This window comes from Lepidochelys kempii, chromosome 1 (assembly GCF_965140265.1).
Source record: "Lepidochelys kempii isolate rLepKem1 chromosome 1, rLepKem1.hap2, whole genome shotgun sequence".
Classification (NCBI taxonomy): domain Eukaryota; kingdom Metazoa; phylum Chordata; order Testudines; family Cheloniidae; genus Lepidochelys; species Lepidochelys kempii.
The window spans coordinates 246243302-246267247 of NC_133256.1; the positions used below are offsets into that span (position 1 = coordinate 246243302).

At 41.9% G+C, this 23946-nt stretch overlaps 1 protein-coding gene across 3 annotated transcripts in view; it reads right to left on the reverse strand.

The window, feature by feature from the left end:
- Positions 1-23946, reverse strand: part of PTN (pleiotrophin) — a 117403-nt gene that overhangs the window by 67114 nt on the left and 26343 nt on the right. For 2 of the 3 annotated variants that reach the window (XM_073322148.1, XM_073322138.1), the window contains exons 1-2: positions 2913-3087; positions 2090-2151 (exon numbers count right to left, since the gene is read on the reverse strand). The exons of the other annotated variant lie outside the window; for it this stretch is intronic. The gene's annotated coding sequence lies outside the window, so the exon portion shown is untranslated. Of the gene's footprint in view, positions 1-2089; positions 2152-2912; positions 3088-23946 lie in introns of those variants that run through there. 3 annotated transcript variants of the gene reach the window in all.

The following is a 23946-nucleotide window of genomic DNA, read 5'->3' on the forward strand; positions in this document are numbered from 1 at the left end:
ACAGCAAGTGTTAAATGACCAGCAGGCTAAGTGACTCAAGATCAACCTTTAAGAACATATTAGGGAAGTAATGAAATGGTAAACAGAGTTGTTTTTTGTAGATAATTATCAAAGCCATCTTAAATAGAAGAGAGTTCTGTATTGTTAGAGAATTAGAAGTAAATACTAATTATATTTGCCTGTGTTTACCTACATCTTGTTAGACGTTAACAATGTGATCTAATCAACTTGTAGATGCTAAACTTCTGTTCCTGTCTGTTACTATATCCTATTGATTCAAAGATCAAAAAGGAATATTAACATTTAGATGAAACTTGGGCATAATAATATCACTGTCTATGTTTCTCTTTGAAGTTTGTAATAAACTATGAACTGCTTGAACGGGTAATTACTTTATGCAAATGAATACAGCTAATTACCTATATATACATAGGAAATAGGTGGTTTAATTCAAAGTAACAATGTATATTACCTATTCTTCATCCAAGGAAAGTCTGCTGTGTTATCTGCTGTCAAGAGGCTATTATAGCCTGCCAGAGATCTACAGAAGAACTCTAGGGCCTGAACCTATCATCTGAGATCTGCTTGAACTTCATCAGGGAAGTTTAAGTCACAAGACTGAAGTCTCCAGCTTCATTCTGGATTACCCTGCTATTTCTCATGAAAGAATTTAAACAGACTCTACACATGGACTGCTGATTGGATTATAACCTATGGAATTGATTCTGAAAGAACTTTTTACAACTCAGCAGCTCACCATCTATGCTATGAAACTGACCTAAGAACTTTATTTATATCTGTACATATAATGATTTAAGGCAAAGATTTTGTCACAGATATTTTTAGTAAAAATCAGGGACAGGTCAGGGGCAATAAAGAAGAATTTATCGAAGCCCGTGACCTGTCCCTGATTTTTACTAAAAATATCCATGACAAAATGTGGAGCCACTGGGCAGCTGTGGGGCCAGCTAGGAGCTCCAGTGGCCCCCACAACCCGTAGGGGCTCAGAACTCCAGGGTGCCCCTCCCCCAGCAACTGGGAGCTGCGGGGTCCCCTACTGCCTGTGGCGACCAGGAGCTATGGGGGCCCAGCCATGAACTGTGGGGTCCCCTCGCCTGTGGCAGCTTGGAACCCCCCGGAACCTGTGGCAGCCAGGAGGCCTGGGGTACCCCCTGCCACTCATGGTGACCAGGAGCTCTGGGGATCCCTCCGCGGTGGCTGGGAGCTGCAGTGTACCCCCACCACCCACAGTGGCTCAGAGCTCAGGGGCTCTGCCTTAATTTATATCTAGCTGCCTACAGTCTAAAGGCATTTTTGTCCCAGCAGCTAGGAATAGCCAGAACACAGCAGCACTCCAACCAACCCCGCATGCTCCTGGGAACATGTCTTATGGTATTCCCCACTCCATATAGTGATCTTCATCACTAATGCAGTGTTACTAGATCAGGGCATTTAGACCAATGATATTTAGACCAATCATGCCTTCTTGAAATGGCACTGTAGGCAGCAGACCAACCTACTGCCATGGTTCTCAGTACACTGATGTGATGTGTGGAAATCTCCCCTCCCACACACCTTGTCTCTGCTTCAGGGAGCAGCCCCCTCATTAGTCATTTATGTTTAAGGCACGCAGCCCCAAGAAAACATTTATTTACTGGGAGATGAAAGACTTCCAAAGGGTAACAGATCAGTTTGGTTTGGTTCTGTCTCAGATAAACGTATGTGGGTCTGGAGGCTGCTAAAAGATTTAACAATGGAAGTCCTACATCAAAGGAGTGAGATTTCCAGCACCTGTTTCCAGATTTGTGATGAAGGCTGTTCTATCCCATTCTCTCTCTCTCTCATCTATTTATGGATTCTTCTCCCCCGCCACAAGCCGGGCTTTTAAGCCACTTTCTGCCAAAACAGCTCTGATGATTAAGCGAACTACCTCACAAGGCTCAAGCCTTACATCTCCCTATTTACTGAGCCAGAAATAACACAGGGAAGTAAAAGCAGACTCAGAAGTTACATACACAGAGGTTCTTTAGGAAAACATTTCTGGGAGGCTCAGCAGATTCAGGTGGCCCTTCTCAGTCAGAATACTCACCAATTATGCTGGCAACAGTCCACTCTACTAGGGTTCAGGTGAGTGTTAGGTGATCAGTAACTCTGGAAAACATTAATATGGCAACACAATTGAGCATTCCTTCAGCTTGTAAAGCTTTGAGCCTTTCTTTACCTTCTATTCAATACATTGGAGCTACAATCTTATCTCACTTGCTCCAAAGGGCAGTTCTGATTGGACAGCTTTCCATCATTTTTGGCTTCTGGAAACAACCACTCCTAAAGTAGTAAGTAGCTGTAAAAGCTAGTCAAATTATTGCTACACTGGTTGTTTAAATGGCTTTAAAACGTTCCCCACGGTCTCAAACCTCCAAATTCGGCCACTGATTTGAGGCTTTAGCTGAAAGGAATTTGGGACTTTTACTATATGAACCAAGAGGGCTGGAAGATTCCTTTGGGAAGAAAGGAGATGGCAAGGAATCTGCAGATCAGAATTTACAGTCCTTGTCACAAACGAAATGTGTTAATAAATTTGAGTCAGCACTACTGTACGTCACATAGAAGGTTCCCTCAGACTGCATTCATTTGAAATAATTTGTTAAAGGAAACACCATTCTCCTGGTAACAGAGAGCCTGGTCCTGCATACTTTTGTTGCTTATTCACAAAAGTAGTCACATGAGTAAAGACTGTGTGTATGACTAAGGATTCAAGGGATTGTGTTCACAGTTACCTCAGACTGGCATTTGCACCCTGGAACTAAACCCTTAGACTGGCATTTGGATCATCACTCATACATCAATGTCCATCATAACAACCATCCAGGGGCAGCCATACTACTCATCTGTCTCCTCAGACACACATTTACCTTTGTTCCATGCAGTTCTGGAGTGCTATCACTTTTATTATTGTAAAATGATTTGCTTCGTAATTGTGGCATCATGAGACTGTCATTATAGATATAGGTTTCAGAGTAGCAGCCATGTCAGTCTGTATCCGCAAAAAGAACAGAAGTACTTGTGGCACTTTAGAGACTAACAAATTTATTTGAGCATAAGCTTTCGTGGGCTACAGCCCACTTCATCGGACGCATAGAATGGAACATACAGTAAGATGATTTTATATATATATATATATATATATATATATATATATATATATATATTCACACACACACACACACGCAGAAGGTGGAAGTTGCCATGCAAACTGTGAGAGGCTAATTAGTTAAGATGCGCTATTATCAGCAGTAGAAAAAAACTTTTGTAGTGATAATCAAGATGGCCCATTTAGACAGTTGACAAGAAAGTGTGAGGGTACTTAACTTAGGGAAATAGATTCAATATGTGTAATGACTCAGCCACTCCCAGTCTCTATTCAAACCCAAGTTAATGGTATCTAGTTTGCATATTAATGTTACCTCAGCAGTTTCTCATTGGAGTCTGTTTTTGAAGCTTTTCTGTTGCAAAATTGCCACCCTTAAATCTTTTACTGAGTGGCCAGAGAGGTTGAAGTGTTCTCCTACCAGTTTTTGAATGTTATGATTCCTGATGTCAGATTTGTGCCCACTTATTCTTTTGCGTAGAGACTGTCCAGTTTGGCCAACGTACATGGCAGAGGGGCATTGCTGGCACATGATGGCATATATCACATTGGTAGATGTGCAGGTGAACGAGCCCCTGATGACGTGGCTAATGTGATTAGGTCCTATGATGGTGTCACTTGAATAAATATGTGGACAGAGTTGGCATCGGACTTTGTTGAAAGGATAGATTCCTGGGTTAGTGTTTTTGTTGTGTGGTGTGTGGTTGCTGGAGAGTATTTGCTTCAGTTTGGGGGGATGTCTGTAAGCAAGGACTGGTCTGTCTCCCAAGATCTGTGAGAGTGAGAGTGAGAGTGAGTACAGAATGGTAGTTAAACTCTGACAATCTGCCCTAAGTGGATTCCAGACACCATAGAGGAAGCATCTAAAAATGAAAACAGAGCAGGAACCAAATTTCCAATCTGGAGATGGAATGGGCCTAATTTATAACCCAGAATATATTTTAAGTGCTGCTACTGGTTCAGTTTACAGCTCACACACATTAGAGTAAACCTCACGGAGCTGATCTTTAGAGATGTTGAACTCCCACAACTCCAGCTGAAGTCAATTTGAACTCCGAGTGCTCAGCATTTCTGAAAATCTGGGCCTATAGGTATTTCTTGAGGGACCTCAGATATGGTCATACAGTTTGTATATTATCATTACGCCTCCACACACTCACCAATTTTGGTGATTCTAGATTGTTGTATTTTTCAGGCTCATGAGCTGAGCTTACACTTAACAATAGGACTGTTATTCCATTGGTCAAACTGGAAGATATAGAATGGCATTCCTCCCAGTAATGGTAGCAGTGAAATATGAGGGATGATTACTAAATATTTATTCTCTTGTCAGATGAGAAGGCACATCTGTACCAGATGGACTCTGTGATACTAATTAGTGACAGGTGACTCAAAATGATAGTTTTTAAAACGCACCTAAAAGTTTGGACATTTGAAAACATCTTAATGTTTTGTGCTTTGCAATACTTAGCTGATTCTCGTCTTTCATTTCCAATTCTTCTTCTTTCTTGTCAGGCTAGAATGATCACGAGGAAAGACTCTCCTCAGGTATTTTGGTATTTCCATTCCCAGCCCAAACTAGGAAGCATAGAGGCAGACCCAAAAATGAAGAAAGAATGATCTTCTCTCAATGTTATAGAGCCTTAACCAAAAATAAACAAACAAAACATAAAAATTAAATTAAATAAATGATTCAAGAGATGGAGGAAGGTCCACACCATTTTTATCTATGCTGGTTTGCCAAATCTTTATACTAATGCATCATGCTCCAAAAAGATCCCTCCCTCTTAAAATCCTCTTTTCTCCAGAGAGAAAGAATGGTCTTCTGTTTAAGACACTGAACCAAGACTTTAGAGATCTCAGTTAAACTCCCAGGTCTGCCACAGACTTGCATGTGATCTTGGGCAAGATAACTGGCTGTTTGGTTTAAGAGTCTTGTCATCATTCTGTGCCTTAGTTTCTCATCTGTAAGATGGGGATCACAGTATTTCCTTTCTCCTATCCCTTGTCTGTCTTGTCTAGAGCTGTTTGGGGCAAACACTATCACTTAGCATGTGTTTGTACAGTGCCAAGCACAACAGAGCCCCAGTCTTGGCTAGTGTCTCTAGGTTCTACTGTAATACAAATAATAATAATATGAAGAATTCACAGATGGGTCAAAACATTTCTCTGTGCCCCATTTTCTTAGTCTTTGTTGTTAATCAAGGAGATGAAATTTGTTCACTGAAGGTGAGGAGGCATTCTCTCTGCACTACACACTCCATCCACATGCAGACTTCAGCGTGTAGCCTCACTGAAGGGTGATGTATGGTTACACAAATGAATTACCTCTATATTAAGTCACCAGACATAATTCTGACAGAGATTCCAAGCACTTGGATTCCTCTTTCTATGCAATTTCTCCTTCCCCTCTCCTCCCTCTCTCTTTGCTTTGATTCCTTTGACAGCCAAGTTCTTGGAGAGTTACTCTAGGTTACAATGTGTCACCTTTAATGGAATTCAAAGCTGTAATTCAGAAAGTGGCCACTCTTGACCTCTGGCCCCACTGCCACCCACTCTGCCCCCCACCCCCTTTCTCCATCTCCATGGAAATGAATAGCAGAGCGAAAAAAATGGGAGCAGGCGAAGTCTAAAGCTTTTCACAGAGCCCCTGAGAGAAAGATGAATGAACTCATTCATCACAGAGCGAGAGACCCGGAGAGCAATGGTGACTGAAAAGCAATCCAGGAGAGAGAGCAAGAGAGAAAGACAGAGATAGAAAAGGTTACCTCATGCAGGAAGTTATGTGATTTGAAAAAGAAAAGCACAGGAGGTAAGTCCACTTTCAAAAACTAGCGTTTCTACAAAGAAAGAAGATGTTATTCAGGGTGCAAGTTATTTCCTCAGCTCCTTCTCCAGCTAAGAACTTTATTTTGGGGAGCAGAAAGGGATGGACATTTGCAATGAGTGTATGTGTGTGTCTCTCTCTCTCACAGACCAAAAAAACCCTCTTTTTTCAAGCATTAAGGATGGGCAAATCATTTCAAGGAAGAATAAAAGCAAATTAAAAGACCAAACAAACCAGAGTGCAAACAATGGTTCTGAAATGCTTCAGAAGGTAACCTAAGCCTTTGGAGTTGTTTTTCCCTTAATCCCCATCCCCTCTAATTGTGCCAGCCCAGTTCTTTTTGTGCCCACCTTCAGAAAATGGAGATGTTTACACCTACCAACATCAAGTGCAATTCAGAGGTAATATGTTTTTCATTTAGAAGCAGCAGTGCACATTTCCAGTTTCCCCACCCCTCCCAGCAGTGCTTGGGATAGTCTCCCTGCTTGAGATGCCCCTCCGGGAACAAGTCAACATGAAAAAATTCTCACTGCCACCAAGTGAAACGAATATCACATCAGCAGCCTGGGCTAGTGAAAAAGCAAGAACATTTTTCTCACACTAAAGCTTTTTAGATTTGTTTTCCTTCTTCTGAGGAGAAAATGACCATTTGTATTACAGATAGAAAAATATGCCATTACACACAGCTGTACTGTAGATTCTAACAGCACAAAAAAGCAGGGAACTCAGTGGTACTGCAGAGGGGATGGGTCAATACCAGACTGGAGATTCAGCAGCAGCAAGGAGTTTACATATCTGCACCGTTTGATCTGCAGGACAGCAAAAAACTTAGTAGAAGGCAAGAAGCAGTGGCAAATGGCTCCCTAAAGATGACATATTTCCCCAAAGCCATAGCTTGGGAAGATACTAGACAAAGGATGCATATATTATAGTGGGGCACCTTTGCAGGTGAAACACACTCCCCAAAATTAAACTTAAAAAGCCAGAATCCAGCCAACTGGCTCACCGAGGAGTGGGAGAAGGCAACAATAGTGGCCTCTCTAGAAGCTTAAAACTATCCTTACCTAACTACATGTCCTTGAAAATTTTCCCATTTTTGTCCTCAGCTTGATCCAGACTGTGTCCTTATCCTGAAAACATCAGGCCCGCTTCACACGCCAACTCTGCTTATCTTACACAAGCTGATGGTGATCGGACTGCTCTCTCCAAGAACTGTACCTAGGGATGGGAAGTCTCGTCTCACATTCAGGGGAAGTCCTGTCTCATGGCAAACCAAAAAACAAAATCTGTAGTGCCCACACAATAAAAATCCCCTCCTACATGGCTGCTTCAAACTCAGCCTCTCTGCATGAAACTAGCTAACACAGTGCTAGGAAAACACCCCAGGGCTCAAGCACCCATGGAAAAAAATAGGGGGTGCTCAGCACCTACCAGCCACAGCTCTTAGTTGGGGCTGCCAATCAGCTGTTGGGTGGCTGGCGGGAGGCACTTGGGGGAGGGTGGAGAGCAGTGACCAGCGGGCGGGCAGGGGGCCTTGGGGAAGGGGGCAGAGTGGGGCGGGAAGAGGCGAAGCGAGAGTAGGGCCTTGGGGCGGAGCACCCACCAGAAAAAGTAAAACAGTCAGTGCCTGTGCCTCTTTCCATTTCTGACCCCAAAGCCTTGAAAAGCCCAAGTCCTCAAGCAGCGAACTAGGTCACACGATCAGACATCACAATGTGGTCAACCAGACTGAAACATCACCTGACTGTGAGGCTGCCACTGTGGTTCCTTCTGTGATGCCTATGAGGGGAAGGGTGCAGTCTCCCCACTTGGCAGAAACATCTAGAAATTACAAAAAAATGTTTGTGCCCCTATCCAGGTATAATCCAGACTTATACCTTTGTTGCTGCATGTCAAACATCTACACACTGGCTATATGGTTTCCTTGCCCATCATCATCTGCTTGACAACAATACTAAACCCTGACTACCACTCCTCAATTCAGCATGCTCTAGAGATCCAAACTGCTGTTCTGGGAGCTTGAATGCTCTGGGTCCTGGGAACAGTGGAATTCCCACCAAAAACATTAAAAGCCTGATGTGATTCTGTGTTGGTGACACAGGCAGGGAACTGCACATTCCCATTGGCAGGATGGTCTGTCTGAATTCAGTCATGTTTCAAGACAGAGAGTTAACTGGAATAATGCAGGATTTATACTCCCTCTGGCCAAGCCTTTTAAAGCTGTTCTTCCATACCCCAGGACCTTTGCTTGCAAATTGTAGTCATTCAGGTCTCTGGGGATTACTGTTCCCTGTGTTATTTAAACAATAAACATACCTAATATTAGGTTTTCAGAGGCCTAGCCATATAGAGATCTCTCCATGAGAGAGATGACACAATCAAATTAACAATATTTCCTACTCTTACTTACAGAATAGAACATGTTCCAAAGAACGCCCTATTTCTTTAGGCCATCCAATGGGAGTTCCCTGGGGTAATGGCAGATTAAAGATTATGGGTTTTATCTGACTCCCATTGAACTCTTTCCACTGACTTCCACTGGCCCTAATTTAGACATCCTACACTTAGCTTTTGAGTCTCAAGCTTTAGCCCTTCTCAATTTTCTGGACTATTGTAGAAAGCACCATATCCCAGGCACAGCTAAATATACCCCTGTTTAATAATTATATCAATGCAATTATCACAAAGATAAAACAGGAAACAGTGGGTCCTGATAGACAATGGGACAGTATGATATTTGCTTGAAATATAGTTGGTGAAATAAGAGTTTAGAGGCTGCTCTAAGCTACACCAGAGAACTGGACCAGTGTAGAACCACCCCAAAGATTAGGAAGTCTAGATCTGCACCTTTCCACCCCTGTGCCTCCATGCCCAAATATTATTAGGTGCAGCTGAGAATCTGCCCTAGGAAATGTACTTAATGGTACACTTATGCATTTTCAGGGAAAATTTTATTCTGTGATTCTTCTGGGATCTGATCTTTCAAAACCTACTGACATGATGTTTCCATTTTATTATACCTCAAGTCAGTGCTTAAACTGAGCTAGATTTAAAATATGCTGAGCTTTGGCAGTACAACCAGCATTTCTCCTGAATTTGGAAACAGAACTTTCTCAGCATTCCACTTGAACAAGAAAAAAAACAGGTAAAGATTAAAAGGGGCAAATAGAATAAAGTGTATATGTACAGGGAGACCAGCTGATTCATGGATCCTTCAGTGCTCACTACTATTTCCACATGCCCCCCTCCTCAATCCCCCAATCACGGTTCTCCATTCCTGATTTCCTCTTCTTATGCCAACCAGGCTGCAATATTCCCTCACTTTTCTCATCTTACCCTCCCTGCTTATACCTGTGCTGAGTTCTCTGTTTTTCTCTTCTGACCTCCCTTCAAAAGGGGAGCCTTCCCCCAGATCACATTTCCAAAGTCATATACTGTACAATGCTTCGTGCTAAATGACCCACATGGTATCTGCAACCTCCAGGCCTTCTATAATGAACAAAAAATGTAATGGAAATTCCATTTCTTCAGAAGGCACTTAATTTGCATTTAAATAATATTTACAGTAATAAGCAGCTACAATTCTGCAACCTCACAAGCCTAAGGACCTCTTAGATTTTACTCAAGCAAGCTGCTTCTGAGTGGTGGACAATGGCAAGTACGAATACAATCCCAATTATGTTAGATAAGAATGTGATTCTTCATTAAGTTTTCTACTCTGTTACTATTCTGACAAGTCAGTATTAATATTTTATGTCCCTAGCTGCCTAGTGAATAGACATATAAGGTACCCATGTGCACTGCCTGTGCACGGAGTAGTACTGGGATTACCAGGTGATCTGTTACCCTGCTTCTAGTTTTCATTATGACCTCTCTTTACTATTGGTAGTAGTATTACAATAGCAACCAAGATCAGGGTGATAGACACTGTTACAGACACATAGTATGATAAAGTCCCAGACCCAAAGAGATGACAGTCTAAAAACAAGACAGACAAAAGGGTAGGAGAAAGGAAGTATTATTTTCCCCATTTTACAGATAGCGAAGAGAGTCACAGAAAGATTAAGTGATTTGCCCAAGATTATATAGGAAGCCTGGGACAGAGCCAGGAACTGAATCCATGTTTCCAGAGTTCCAGTCCAACACCTTTCTAACATAATAATGAGGTGAATATGCTGTTATGGAGGTCAGTGTCCTCCTCTCCTTGAAACCAGGTTATCTTAATAAAAGGGTTCCTCATGCAGCCCAGTTCTTTGACCCTTCACTGTCAAAGCTGCTCGTTTGAACTTGGAGAGTACCTCACATCCACAGATGCCCAAAGCAGAGACAAGTAGAGCTGGTCAAAGCTCAGAATTTCTCTTTTATGGGAAATGACATCATTTCAAAATTTGTTTTCATTGCAAATTGGAATGAAAATAATTATTTTCAAAATTTCCCAAAAGATGGAAATTCTGAAAAAAAAAAAAACTTTACTTCTGAAAATTTTACTTCAGAAAAAGATTGAAATTTCATTTCAAAATTAAATTTTGCTTTTTAAATGTATTTTATTTTTATATTTTCACATTATTTCATGACATGTCTCTAGTAGAGTAAGTATTTGATGCCTGTTAAAATATGTAGCTCATAATAGGTTAAATTCCTAAAGTATTCCCTAACTTGAGGTCTCTTAGTTTCAAGTTACATTATCAATATCAGCTGGCAGTTTGATTGGCATAGGTAATTGACATATCCAATACTTTGTGAGAAGCAAATGGTTCTCTTATCTGCTCATTTAGGAAACAAGGTGCTTAATAGTTGGTGGTTCTCTCTCATTGGTATTATTTAGGAAAATTAGATATTTCCTTGATTACTTACACTTGAGTATATGTGAGGTTATAGCTGTGATAAAATGCAGTACCAAATCTACATGTGCTCTATGTATATGGATGTAGAACAGTTACTCTAATTGGCTCTGAAGACAAGGTTACCCTATTTGCTGTGAGAATTAGATCAGCAATACCAATACAGGCACTGTATTATGTATAAACATTCAAAGGGGCTTTTGTGAAATTATGGACCTCCCCATACAGAGTGATTCTTTTGTGATCCCTCTAGTATCCCCATTCTTTCCCACCTTCCCACTGGGGTCTGTTAGATGGCAGTTTCATACCATATATCTCGGGGGAAGTAATAAAATGGTTCATAGAGAATGTAACCTTCTGAGACTTGATGGACATAAAAAAAAATCTTAAAGAATGAGGCCAGCATTGTTCATGGAGTAATATAGAATGCAAGGTGGGGACATATGGGACATAATATTATTGCTCTGGCTATGACAGCAATGGATTACACTCATAATTTAGTTCATATATGTGTAATTCTGAGGAATAATCCAATTATTTTTCAGGCTGAAAGATAACATAGATTGCCTTTCAGCTACCTTACTTGTCAACACTGTCCCAAGTGTGACTAATGAGCACAGAATCATATAATAGAAATGAGGGCTTGTAGGTCATCACAGGAAGCTTATAAATGGCCCTTGTGGGCTATGGCAATGAGCACCTTACAAAGGCATGTAATAAATAAGGAAACAAATAATAAATCAAACCCATCTATACACACCTAGCACATGCTTTCTTCTACTCTGCTTCCCTGGGCATATTGGCTGACATGGTCCCCAGCTTCATATGACAGATTCATAGATTCATGGAGTTGAAGGGATGATTAAATAATCTAGTCTGACATACTGTATATCACAGGCATGACATTTTACCCACTTAATCCTGTATTGAGCTAATAACTTGTGTTTGACTGAAGCATAACTTCCCAGAAAGGGAGCCACAAGCTTGATCGGAAGACATCAAAAGATGGAGAATTCACTGCTTCCAATAATAGTTTGTTCCAAAGGTTAATCACCTTCACTTTTAAAAAAGTGTGCCTTATTTCCTATCTGAATTTGTCTGGCTTCACCTTCCAGCCACTGGTCCTTGCTATGCCTTTCTCCATTAGATTAAAGAGCCCTTTAATACTCAGTATTTTCTCCATGTGAAGGTTCTCATACAATGAAATCAACTCACCTCTCTGTCTTCTTTTTGATAAGATAAACAGATAGAGTTCTTAAAGTCTCTCACTGTAAGGCATTTTTCTCCAGCTCTCAAATAACTTTTGTTTCTGCACCCTCTACAATTCAACACCTATTTAAAATTTGTGAACTTCAGAACAATATGCAATATTCCAGTATCAGTCTCAACTACACTATATACAGCATACATTCCTATACCCCTGTTTATTCCTCCAATGACCACATTAGCCTGTTTTGCCACAGAAACAAGCCTGCTTGTCCACCATGTTCTCTAGATCATTTTCAAGGCCACTGCTTTCCAGGATACAGCGTCCCATTCTGTAGGCATGGCCTACATTTCTTGCTACTAGATGTATAACTTTGCACTTGGCTCAATATGTTCAGAGAGTGACTCACCTGCAGGATACAAAATAAATTGGGAAAAAGGATGGCTTTCTGCTTAAGGTACTAGCTGGATTCAGATGACCTGGGTTCAATTCCCAGCTGTGATGGGTCAGAATCTGATCCTTAAAATCAACTGATGTTAACAGTGTTTCTGAGGCTCAAGACTTTATCATGACTTTTACAATATTTGATGTTTTTCTTAAAATCTCATTTCCTAAATTCATGTTATTTCATGAGTATCTCCACATATTTTAAAAAGTTTTTAGAAGTTTCATGGTTGCAAAGAAAAGCCCTAGTGTACACTCAAGTCACATTAAAAAGAATTAAAAATAAAAAGAACCTCCAATTTTTTCTTAAATCTGGTGATTTTTAAGACAATATAATTGGGGAGGGGCTGACTCATGGTTTTTGAATGCCTGGAGTTGGCCATTACTTTATTAAATGGCATAGCTGTACTGAATTAGTGCTAATGGATTTTTCCTCATTAGTATAGTTAAAAATCAATATTAGTTTTATAAGAATGTATCAGTATTTAGACATTATAGAATGTTTGTAGGATGCTGCATGTATTAATCCTACTCACAATATCTGTATCCCATGCTACAGAGTTATATTGAATGTTTGCATTGTAAACCTCCGTAATTGTGCAACTCACCAAAAGAAAAAGCAGCATTAATTAATGTAAAGCGCTTATCCTGCACACAAGATGGCCCACTGAAGACAATTAAGGCATTGTGTAACATCAAAGGACAGAGACCTTGTTGACTGCATTCATAACTCCCACCAGGAAGGAGAGGCCTGCATACAAATTCATCCCATCAGTTTGGATTCTCCATCAAGGGGGGATAAAAATCCCTGACAAAAATAAACTGGGTCTCTTGATGCTATCTGGACTCTCAGAGGCAAAGTTTCCTAAATATAAGCAAGAGATCTCCATGCTGCTTGGCATGGTCAGCCCTAGGACATACAGAGCTGCTTATTATAGAAGCTTAAATTACCTTTTTAAATCTAAGTAACTCATTTGTGTGTGTATGTTTCCCATTTTAACCCTGTAAATAACTCATTTCTTTTTCCTAGTTAATAAACCTTTAGTTAGCTTATTACAGGATTGACTACAGACATTGTCTTTTGTTTGAGATCTGAGTACAACTGACCTGGGGTAAGTGACTGGTCCTTTGGAACTGGGAGCCACGTGAATATTTTGTGATCTTTGGTATACAGCAACCATCTATCACTAAGTCCAGCTTGCCTGGGTGGCAAGATAGATGGCAATGCCCAAAGGGATTGTCTGTGACTCCATGGTAAGACTGTGATAGTGCTTTAGGCATTCACACATGTTACTGGTTTGGGGAAATCTAATTATAGAACATACAACCAGTTTGGGGTTTCTGCCCTAAGGTAGGCACTCACAGTCTTGAGCACTCCAGACAGCATGACATATACAAACCTATAAGGGTCAAATGACTGCCTGCTAATATCTACTCTAGAGCCACAGGGTTGATTTCGCTCAGCCAGCCCCTGTTTAAAGAACAGGTTGCAGCTATAAATTGCTGTAATGCATCATTCACATGACTGATGGATTTTCCCCCTCATTTGTTTCATTTTGTTTTCTTTTGCTGTGGTGTAAATTAAACCCCATTGTAACTACTGGTTTGATCCTGCCACATCAATCCAAAGCCTGAGAGATGGTTACATCCCTCATCTTATGCAGCTGTGTGACTGGGACCATTAGGAAAAGAGATGGGTTATTTAACAACACAGGAGTCTGAGGAACGCTAATACTAAACTCTTCAAATAGGCTTGTAACTATGCCTCTGTGAGTCACAACTGAGAATGCCAAACTCAAGACAAACTGCTGAGAAACAGGGCAAACACAACCCAAAACTGGTGGCTATTCTTCTATATGATACACCAAACCAGCAACAAAAGTAAACTTCTGTTTAACCACATTGGCTAACAAGAAGTCATAAAAGCAGTTTCCTTAGGCATTCCAGTTCTTATGTCACCACCCATAACACTGGATTTAAAGGTGAGTGGTTCTTTACAACCAGTCTCATCAAATAAAAGGTTCTCTTGATCCCAAAGGACCAGCCATACACCCAGGTCAATATATAACTCAGATCTTAGCCAAAAATCATGCTGATGCCAATCCTTTAGTATCTAAAATCTAAAGGTTTATTTATAAAAAGAAAATAAAAGGTTAAAATTGGTTAAAGAAATCAAATACATACAACAATTGTAAAGTTCTTGGTTCAGGCTTGTAGCAGTGATGGAATCAGGGGTGAAAGTATGTCCTTGCGCAGGACAGAGGCTGAAGCAGGATAAAGGCAAAATGGAGGGGTTTCCAGAGCCTTTTAGATCTTCTGCCATATGGAGGGAAATCCATTGTTTTAAACAAAAACCTCAGCACAGCTAGTGGAAAATTAAAAGTAAAAGATGGGACTTTGGAGTCACGTGGGCAAGTCACATGTCCATGCCCAATTTTGCTCAGTCCCATTACCTATACTCCAAACAGCACGTTTACAGGACAGTACACTCAATGTAGATGGGTATCTCCCACAGTCCATTATGAGTTAAGTGTCCTTTTGGTGGGCCACTTAATTTGAATAGTCTCTCCAAGATGTGCTGATTAACTACCACGTGGGTGTTACCCCAGGAGCAAACATTTGAAATACAGGTATAGAGTCAATACTCATAATTTCAAATACAAAAATGATACATGCATACAGATAGCATAATCATAACCAGCAAATCATAACCTTTTCATAGACACCTCACTGACAACCTTTGTACAAGATTTGTTGCAAATATATAACAGTGGTTGCAACAATGATCTACATGGCCATATTTTAATCAGATAACATCACAATGCTGCTTTTTGTGCTGTCAGCTCTGCCACTCCCTCCACATCTCAGAGAATTCTTTTCTGAGGAGCTCTCCCTGTAGTCACAATGGCACTCCAACTACCTGTTCTTGCCTCCAAACAGAGCATCAGAAGGAATGTGTAGGATACATTTTTCTACCCCACTTTTTTGTTCTATTTTGACGCCAGCAGTAGGTTTTCATTTTGTGGGGAGGGACAGTGGATGGAAAGGAAGGAGGATTTTTGAGAGAGACTGAAATTGTACTATACAGAATCCAGAGGTTCAGGATAGGTGCAGTTGTGGAGTTTTGTTTTGTTTTTTGACATCTCGGCTACTGTACGTTAAAAATGGAAAAGTAGTCGTCAAAGGCACAGAGGGAATGAGGGAAGGGAAAAAAGACTAGGAGTGGCCAGATCATCGATGTTTTAAAAGGTTTCAGAAACCTCTCAAATATTTTACATTGAAAATAAGACACTCAAGGCCAGAATTCAGTGAAGCCACACACAAACTTACATCGGCCAAGGAACTGGTCCACAACATTTAAGAACTGGATTACTTTGGTGAACACCTGACTGCGGTGGAGAGAGGCAAGTCCTACCCACCAGCAGTATGAATAGGTTAAGTTTGTATCATTCCTTGTCTCATTACAATCCAATGTTCATGTCGTGCCTTTTCCCATTGGGATATTTCTCATGAGAATCACATTTTTCCCCTTTTAAGGATGAATGTGTTGCAGAGAGAGAAGCATTAAATAGCATTAGCTAAGCCAGGTTGACTGCAGACAAGTGAAATGTAATCTTTCCACACTCCGCTCTGTCTATGCTTCTCCAATCTCACCTGTAACATCCCTGCTGGCCCCATGCTGAGCCACCACACACCTGTGGCAGCAAAATCCAGTCAACCTGTAGCATCCCGATGTGTTCCATCCCTGTCCAAGACACAGAACTACCCGTACACGTAGCCCTAACTTGTAGCATCCCTACTGTTCCATTGCTCTGCTCCCTCACAGCACTGCCATTGCACCTCAGTCCTGATTAGTATCACCATCTGCTATTCCAGACCTGCTCTTGAACGAATAGAATAAGGTACTCACAGCTGCTCGTGGTTGTGCAGTGGCTTTTTATTTTGTGCTTATATGCTTAAGCACCTGTGAGCAGCACTACACTTATCCCACCAGTGAAGGAGGTGAAGCATCAATCAGACCTTGAAAATCCACATGAGTTACAAGGGGGGGGGGGGGAAATAGCAATGCATTGGAGTAGGTCAACCTTTCCAATGTTCTAGAATATGACTAGCTCACTACTGATTGGTTTTCTACTGGCACAGCTTTGGCAGCATCTCATAGCTCCACTGTACAAAGCACAGGCTTGAGGTCCAGTCCAGTATCCACTGAATTCAATGGAAAGATTCCCATTGGCTTCTGTTGGTGTTAGAACAGACTTTCAGTGTCTACCAGTAATATGACAAAAATGATAGTATCTCCGGCAGTTTCCATTACCATCTGGTCCATATACTAAAGCTATTCTCTTCCTCTTTCCCAAAATCCTGCTGCTCTGGAAGTTTAGTCCAGCCACTGAAGCAAGAGAATGAAAGAGGCTGTGAAAATGTCATGGTGTCACTCGAAAGATTGGAGGATTTAAAACTACCAAAGCTTTTGCAGAGTGCAGGAAAGGGGTGAGTGAAATGGTCAGCTACTTTAAATAAATGCCACAAATTGTCTTTTGCAGTTACCACTCACCGGAGTGTGTTGGCAGATGATCTAGAACAGGGGTCGGCAACCTTTTAGAAGTGGTGTGCCGAGTCTTCATTTATTCACTTTAATTTAAGATTTTGTGTGCCAATACATTTTAACCTTTTTTAGACGGTCTCTCTCTATAAGTCTATATATTATATAACTAAATTGTTGTCACATGTAAACAAGGTTTTCAAAATGTTTAAGAAGCTTCATTTAAAATTAAATTAAAATGCTGATATTACACCGCCGGCCCACTCAGCCCGCTGCTGGCTTGGGGTTCCGTTCACCTAGGCCAGCAGCGGGCTGAGCGGGGCCTGTGGCCGGGACCCCGGCTGGCAAAGGGCCGGCAGCCAGAACCCCAGACAGGCAGTGGGCTGAGAGGGACCGGTGGCTGGGACCCCAGACCAGCAGTGGGCTGAGCAGCTCAGCCCGCTGCCAGTCTGGAGTCCCGGCCCTGTCCACATAGAGTAGGTACCTACCTTCTCCGTGGTTCTAGCCATTCTCTTCCTCTCTTTGCACTGAGATGAGGGTGGGAGTGCGCTGAGAACAGGGCTGGGGGTGAAGGAGCAGACTGGGGATGGGGTGCAGGGTCTGGCCAGGAGCTAGAATGAGGGAGGGGGCTGAGAGTTGGGGCAGGAGGTTTGGGTGTGGAGCGCTTACCTGGGCAGCTCCCATTTGGTGTGAGGGGTGCAGGTGGGAATGTGTGTGGGGAGGAGTGTGTGTAGGAGCTCCCGTTTGGTGCTCGGGGTGGAGGTGGGGATGTGGGGGGTGCAAGAGTCAGGGCATGGGGTGTGGGGGATGCAGGAGTCAGGGCAGGGGGCTGGAGAGGCTGGGTATGTGTGGGGGGTGCAGGAGTCAGGGCTGAGGTTGTGCGGGGGTTCAGGGCGGTGGGCTGGGGTCGTGGGGATGCTCCCAGCCCCCTGCCCTGAAAGGCTAATGGTAGGAGGCTGGAGGAGATATGCTGATTCCACTCCCTTCCCCAAGGTCCCTGGAGCAGAGAGCGCACTGCAACTCTGCTTTTCCCTCCCCCCTCTGTAGCAAGGGCCATCAGCTGATCAGCCGCAGGGAGGGAGAGGAGGAGGGGCAGGAACCAGGCATGCTGGGGGGGAAGAGGCGTGGGGAGGGGGAAACTTGCCTGCCCTGCAAGGAGAGTGGTGGGCAGAGAAGAGTGGGCCGGGCAGGGCAGGATTTTTAATGGCACGCTGCTGTCTGCCGGGGTAGGCAGACAGCAGCTTGCCATTAAAAATTGGCTCGCGTGCCGTCTTTGGCACGCATGCCATAGGTTGTCGACCCCTGATCTAGAAGCACCATCATTAGGAGATGCAGGTAAACAGCAACCTCAGCTCACTTCCATCACTGCTGCTGCTTTGCCTCTCATTATACACCCAAAGGTGTAATGCTTTAAGAGAGTTACATGATGACAAGCAGCACTAAGCCCATGTATCCATGGGCTGCATCCTACCTAAGAGCTACTTTAGCTGGTCAAGAATAGGAACAAGCTCCTTCTTAAATCCAGCGTAATCCAATTAAATGGTTTATATGAAAATGCTGAGAGACAGAATTTAAGAGTGCAGCACACGCTACTAACCTAAGTATGCATCTTTGAGGAGAATTAGGGAAAGGTAGTTGCCTACATTCAGCATAGGGCCATGTGTTTTTTCCCGTCTTTTAGAAATATATTTATTCTAAACCTTCTGTTCATTAAAATCACTGGATTTAAGAATGGGTTCAAGTGACCTTTGTCCCATGAGTGCAAAATCATCCTGTTAAAGACTGCACCACATTTCTGATATTGACCTCTCTTCCTGATCAAATAGCTTTGGCTCTCCTGCTATTAGCACACACTTGTGCAAGTTGATTTGCTTCTGCAATGGTTGTGTCTGTATAGGTAACATGAAAAAGAAGATGCACACAGATCTGGGAATGGCTTGTGAGTTGCATGCTAAGGTAATGCCCTATATGCAGTGTAGTTGTAACCATGTTGGTCCCAGGATATTAGAGAGACAAGGTGGGTGAAGCAATATTTTTTATTGGACCAACTTTTGTTGGTGAGAGAGACAAGCTTTCAAGAGTAATGCATTGACATTTTTCCTTAATGTGGAGGTGGGAGGTAAGGGAGAGGCTGCCATGTTTGTTCTGCTGAGTGGAAAAAAGAAGGTGAGTCACCATGCTGCTTCTCTACCTACCAAGTCCCAAAATGGAGGATGCAAAAAAATTTCCATGCAGGAAACTGCAAATGCCTTGGGATTGTAAACAGTGTCTGTGTAACATCAGCTTCTTAACTCTGCACGTAAATAATTTTCAACAACAGAAGTAAGGGAATGTCCATCTGGTATAGAACATGAGTACCTCTGAGACTAAAATTAGGGACATTTTAGAGGTATAAGTATGACTAACTGAAGTGAGCATTTCAAAAAACAGTTAACTAAATTTTCAGTGAGGTACAGGGAAGGTAATCAAGCACCAGGGTTTTTTTAATGCATTTAGAGTTAAGGGGAGGCAAATGGAGCTTGGCCAGTTTAGTAAGGGTAGAAGTACCCAGTTAGTTGTACCTGTTCCAGAATGATCATCTATTTACTATGCAACCATATATATCAATAATGTACTTGATTGCAAGCAACATAAGGCTCTTGGATACCATGAGCAGCTTACTAGGACAGATTTCAGAGTAACAGCCATGTTAGTCTGTATTCGCAAAAAGAAAAGGAGTACTTGTGGCACCTTAGAGACTAACCAATTTATTTGAGCATAAGCTTTCGTGAAGTGAGCTGTAGCTCACGAAAGCTTATGCTCAAATAAATTGGTTAGTCTCTAAGGTGCCACAAGTACTCCTTTTCTTTTTACTAGGACAGAGTTTGCTAAAATGTTATAAAAGAGACAGAGAGGCAGCCACAGTTATGGCCCAATCTAAAACACCCTGAAATCAGTGCAAAGATTTCCACTGACTTCAGCTGGCCTTTGGATCAGGCCTTAAAGTCATACCACCTCAGAACTTGACAGTCTCTCTTAAAATGAAGCTGATGAAGCTAAAAAACTTGGCATTCAGAGAGCACCTGATGTTATTTCTTAAACTTACTGAAATAAGTATAACCAAAGCTACAAAGGAAAAATAGATTGAGTCACAGAAGTGAGGAACTGAAGGACACTGGATTCCATAGGGCGGAGGTGGGCAAATTTGGCCCTCGGGACTGTCCTGCCCAGCCCTTGAGCTCCCGGCCGGAGAAGCTAGCCCCCGGCTACTCTCCAGCTGTCCCCTCTCCCCCACAGCCTCAGCTTGCCATGCCACCAGCGCTCTGGGCAGCAGGGCTGCGAGCTCCTGCCGGGCAGCGCGGCAGGCTCTGACCGGGCGGCGCGGCTGCCAGTCCTGGTGCTCTGAGCGGCATGGTAAGGGGGCAGGAGAGTTGGATAAGGGGCAGAGGGCCTCAGGGGCAGTCAGGGGACAGGGGGCAGTTGGATAGGCATGGGAGTCCCAGGGGGCCTGTCAGGGGGCGGAGGTGTGGATAGGAGTCAGGACAGTCAGGGGAGAGAAAGTGAGGGCTTACAAGAAGAAAGGCTACTGTGAAGCTAGTCCTGAGTAACAGAAATGAGTTTATTCAGGAATTACGTAATATTGAACTTCTAGACTGGGATTTTCAAAGCATCTTTAGGGAAATAGGATCCTGACTCTCAATTAATTTCAATAGAATTTGGGTATTTAACTCCCTAAATTTGAAATTCTCCCTTTGAAATTCCCACCCCTAAATAACAGTTATAATATAGTTAAGGTTGGCATTACAACTAGAAGATCATATCAACTCTGGTAGCATTAAACTTCAAGAAGTGCACCATTTGAGGTTTTAGGTGATTTTTTTAAAGACAGAGTTAGTTGGAAAGAGTCTGAAGAGAACGTTAAGGAATAAAAATCCAAACATATCAACATGCAGATTCCTAAAGAATGCCTTGATGCAAACACCCAAGGTCTACCTACCTCAGACCAAGCAAAAAAGGGAGATTGAAAAGAAAAATAGTATAATTGCATGGCAAAGTACTAGAATTTATTCCAGGCAAAAAAGTATCCTTAAAAAAAGAAAAGAAAAAAAAAAAGAAAATCCAGCCTTTGTGATACAAATAGAAAGGAACAACTTTGGCAGGTGAGATGGAAAATGGAGATTAAGAGGGCTAAGAGTAAATTTGAAGAACAAAGAGGCAAATAGAGAGCGACAAGTAATAAGGAATTCTTTAAGTACATCAGAAATAGAAAGCTTGCAGGAGAGTTGGTGGGCCCGACAGGATCCTGTGGTGCAAAGGGGGTAATCGGAGAGATAAAGAGATTTCACAGAAGCAAAATTATTTCTTTGTTTCAGTTTTCACCTCAAAGCATGAGGGGGAATGTATACCAGTGAACAGCATTCTAATACTGGGGGGGAAAGAATCTGAGAAAATCATTAAAGGTAGAGTTATAAAACATCTATACAGGTACAGAACCCACACAAACCATCACAGTATAAAACAGCATGGTGCGGCGGTGAATCCTGCCTCTAACTTGTAAGAATCTGTTAAAAGAGTTATCCTGGTGAATAAAGGATTAGTGGGGTACATTATATAGTTTTTCAAAAGGCTTTGGATAATAGCCTCTAGTGAGCGATTTTTAAGAAACTTGGTAACCATGATAAAAGGCAGAGTCCTGACAGGATTTAAATTTGGGTAGCAAATAAGACACAAGGGATGAGAATAATGACCAGCTCTCAGTACAGAAAGGATTACTAATGGGGGTGCCTCAGGGATCAGCACTAGGTCTAGTGTTGTTCAATACAATTATTAAGAATCTGGAAGAGAGACTAAATAATGAGATGTGATGATAACACAAAATTATTAGGTTAGTTAAGAATGGAAAGGATTATTAGGAATTCCCAAAAGACCTAAAGTAATTAGATAATTAGGCAACACCATAGCAGATGAAATTCATTAGGCAGGTGAAAGGGGTTACAATACATCAGAAAGAAAAATCTAAACCATCAGTATATGTTCACGAGTTCTGCATTAACTATAGCCTCTCAGACTCAAGATCTAAGAGTCATGGAATAACCTGCCTAAAAGGGAAGTGACTTCCCAACCAAATCAAAAATATAACTTCTATAATAAGGGAAGTTTAGAGAATAAGAAGAACATAAGAATGGCCATACTGGGTCAGACCAAAGATCCATCAAGCCCAGTATCCTATCTTCTGACAGTGGCCAATGTCAGGGGACTTGGACTTTTCATCTTGGAAAAGAGATGACTAAGGGGGGGGATACGATAGAGGTCTATAAAATCATGACGGGTGTGGAGAAAGTAAGTAAGGAAGTGTTATTTACTCCTTCTCATAACAGAAGAACTAGGGATCACCAAATGAAATTAATAGGCAGCAGGTTTAAAACAAACAAAAGGAAGTATTTTTTCATACAACTAACAGTCAACCTGTAGAACTCCTTGCCAGAGGATGTTGCGAAGGCCAAAGACTATAACAGAGTTCAAAAAAGAACTCGATAAATTCATGGAGGATAGGTCCATCAATGGCTATTAGCCAGGATGGGCAGGGATGGTGTCCCTAGCCTCTGTTTGCCAGAAGCTGAGAATGGGCAACAAGGAATTGATCACTTGATGATTACCTGTTCTATTCATTCCCTCTTGGGCACCTGGCATTGGCCACTGTCAGAAGACAGGATACTCGGCTAGATGCACCTTTAGTCTGACTCAATATAGCCGTTCTTATGAGGGAAAGACCCCTCATACAGTTTAGGAACCTAATTTTGAAAGGTAGAGGGTATAGATATCATTGTGACAAATATGAACCCCTCTTGCAATTGGTTTACATTTAGAAGCCTATATTTACAAGGAAAGGGGACTTACTGTTTTTTTTCTTTCCATAAGACACATCATTCCAACATTCCTAGGTCAGAGGTTAATGACTTTCTAAGCCTTTTCCAGTCTCAGACTTACTCCTGTGCATTAGATCTCATCAAGATGAATAGATTCATAGATTTAAGGCCAGAAGTGACCATTATTGTCTTCTAGTCTGACCTCCTGCATAATACTGACTGCAGAATTTCATCCAGCCATTCCTCTGTATTCCAGAGCAAATCCTTTAGAAAGATTCCCAGTCTTGATATAAAGATTTCAAGTGATGAGGAATCCACACATCCCTTGGTAAATTATTCCAATAGTGGATTACCTGCAATGTTAAAAACTTACACCTTACTTTCAGTTTGAGTTTACCTAGCTTCATCTTCCACCCATCAGATTTTGTTATGCTATGTCTGCTAAAGAACTGTCTATTATCAGAAATCTTCCCATGTAGGTACCTATAGATCATGATCAAGCTGGCTCTTAACCTCCTCTTGGAAAAATTAAATAAATTGAGCTGCTTAAATCTCTCACTGTAATGCAGGTTCTTCCAGAACTCAGATCATTCTTGTAGCTCTTTTCTGAAACCTTGCCAATTTTTCAGTGTCCTTTTTGAACCAGAATTGTTTTGAGTCAATTTCATTTGAGATTTCTAAGACAAGACATTTTTAAAATAAGTCGTGGGGGAAATGCTAGAAGAATGTTCAAAATATGATTAACACTTATTTTCTGAGTTCCTTTATTCTGAACTACATCAAGTATGGACAAAAACACTGAGCACAGTCTGCAGCTCTGGCTGAAATGTGCTCAGCGCAGAACTCAAGAGGGATGGGAGGACAAAGGTGGCCGTAGATTCCCTGATTCCTGGGTTGCCAGGGGCCAATTTGGCCATCAATGCAAATTTGAGCAAGCTCATGGGTGCTCTAACTTCCAGCAACTAGCAACAGCCCAAGGGACAGTTATGCCAGCTAGGACTCACCAGAGTGCTGTCATAATCCAGCCATACCCCTTCATTAGCCATACCCACAGCAAATGGAGTGGGGAGTGGTAGTAGATGACATAAAG